Source organism: Morone saxatilis, unplaced genomic scaffold (assembly GCF_004916995.1).
Source record: "Morone saxatilis isolate NCDOM2014 unplaced genomic scaffold, NCSU_SB_2.0 Contig7, whole genome shotgun sequence".
Taxonomy (NCBI): Eukaryota; Metazoa; Chordata; class Actinopteri; family Moronidae; genus Morone; species Morone saxatilis.
Window position 1 is genome coordinate 12,076,576 of NW_023340246.1, and position 2,500 is coordinate 12,079,075.

Below are 2,500 nucleotides of genomic sequence, written 5' to 3' on the forward strand. Positions count from 1 at the left end.
ATTGTTATAGTTATTCAGTAATTGTGCGATAGTACTTTTTGATTTTGTAACTTGGATCTTAACTTCATTAAAAACAATTATTTATGTATTAGAATGGTTCCCACGAATGGGATTGTGATACTCATAGATAAAATCCTGATGGTTGAAAGCAACAAGTTTGATCGACACTTATTTTATGCTACAGGGCCCGCAGATCTGATTGTGAAGGCCTCCAGGCAGATTTCTTTTGACCCTGGCCAACAAATGATGGCTGAAATGTGATTGGTTAAAATCTTTTAATATGAAATACAACGTCTGGATAGCAGCCCCAACCAGGGGAAAAGTTATAAAAGGAAGTGTTTTCATGGACAAAATATAATTATTTATATATTTTATATAATTTAATTATCAGTCTGTGATTCAGATATTTGTATAGGCCAGCAGAGAAGGCCTTTGCAGGCCTGATGGCCCACCACTGCATATAAAATGTAGTGGAGTAGAAAATAGAAAAATGGATGTAGATTAAAGGCACCCAAGTAAGCCTCAAAAATGATACTTATAATACAAATTAATTGAGTTAAATGTACTTAACTGTACTCCCAGTTGTATTTGATGTAATCAGAGATTAGCAATGCTGATATTTGTATTTAATGTAAATGCTACACAATGTTTCATTCATCATCTTTAAAGAGGCATTTTTTACTTCTTACCAGTTGCTTAACGCCCCTTAGCTAAACGCACCTGAAACCGACTTCCCCATTTATTCTTCTTATGGTAGTGCATAAACCACTATGTGATGTAATGCGCCCACGTCGCAGCGACTGCCGCCTTTGGCGCTGTAAACCGCCTAAAACTCCGTCTCAGTCCTCCCTCACAACTGTGGGCCAGTGAACACAGAAAGAGCCAGTACAATCGCGCAAAATACTCCTGACATTTGAGGTTGGAAAGACCTTTAAACAAGAATCCTTTATTTTGCCTGTGGCTTGTGAGCAGATTTGTTGGGTTTCCATCTTGTAGTTTGTGTATTTGAAGTTTGCATTCCAGCATATATGGCAAAATGTTACAATGTATGCAAGCATTGCAAAAACTTCGTCACCTTGCAAGCAGCTTTGGGTCGGGTCATCACCCTTCTCCCCATCGGTTTGAAAGGTTTTCGTTCTCCCCTCCAAACCGTAGCAAGGTGAGCCACAGCACTTTGCTGTCAGCTGTTTATCTGTCGAATTTAAGAGTCCTATGTGTATGAGAATGTGGGAATGACATTCAAGACGTTTATTTTATGTAGGTACGATTTGATGACCGCACTTAGTTCTGTAGTTATTTGCAATTTTAACTGCTCTAACCTCCAAAATCAGTTTCTGCCCAAGTTTCTGGTAGTGTAGTGGTTATCAACGTTCGGCCTCCACCACGGCCGAAAGGTCCCCGGTTCGAAAACGGGCAGGAAACATCCTTCTTTGCTTCTTTACTCTGACTATGGAATGCAAACCGTATACTCAATTATAACTGTGCTAAGTATCAAAACACAAACTGTACTCGTCAAACGATCAGACAAACTCAAGGTAAACCATTACCCTCAGCTTGATGCAAGCACAAGCTGAAATGGAGCTGGTTACTTTAACTTTTTTCTGTGAATATCGGCAAAGTGGTAGAAAATTAGAGTATGGGAATCGAACAACCCGTTCCTTCCTCGTGACAGGCGTAAGATACTGTCCACTATGTACTAACGAGGAGTGGTGCACTGCTGGGTTTAGCAGTTGACGCGACTGGTGGCGGCATCCCCGGTGTTGCCAGGGATATATGCAGAGAACATGCCAGGGAGGCCATTTAAGCCAACAAGGACGGAGACAGGCGTTTTTAGCTGATGTTAGGCTAGCGTCTCTCCGAGGATATGGTGCCCAGGAGGGTGATGGGCTGCGCTCTTCCTGAAATCCGCGCAACCATTCGCACTGTCTTCTGAGCGTGGAGCTCAAGTTGTTCCTGCGCGCACGCGAGGTGCACGCAAAAGAGTGGTCAAGCTCCGCACGCTGTGAAGCGTCCCTCATGCCGGCAACCACCGATGAGCCCAATGAGGGTTGGTGGTCATCGCAAACCCTTCAGAGGGCAAATTGACGATTGATGACATGGAGGTGGGGGCAGCTGTTTGGTTAACTGGGCCCAGAGGACAGAGGAGGGCGGAGGGGGAAAAGACGCAACCCCCCGAGGGAAAGCGTTTACTGTTGGATGGAGTCTCGGGGGATGATGTAAGAACTGCCGGCTTTGCTTATCAAATGCACAGCAGTAACTCCGTTCTGGGCCTTGCGCAAGTCGTTAGCGGGTTTGGGGTTTTAGGTTTGCACTTGGTCTCAGACCTCTCCGCAGACAGTTTCTCCGCTCTGCTGGTCGGAGCATGAATTGCACAAAGCCGTCTGTGTTTGGGAACTTCATGGATTTGGGGTTAGCTTTTGTCATAAGTCGGCAGAGGACGATGACTGCCGAGTCCGGGTTTTTTCGCTCCCGCAGCACAATATCTGCTAGGCGAGCTCGG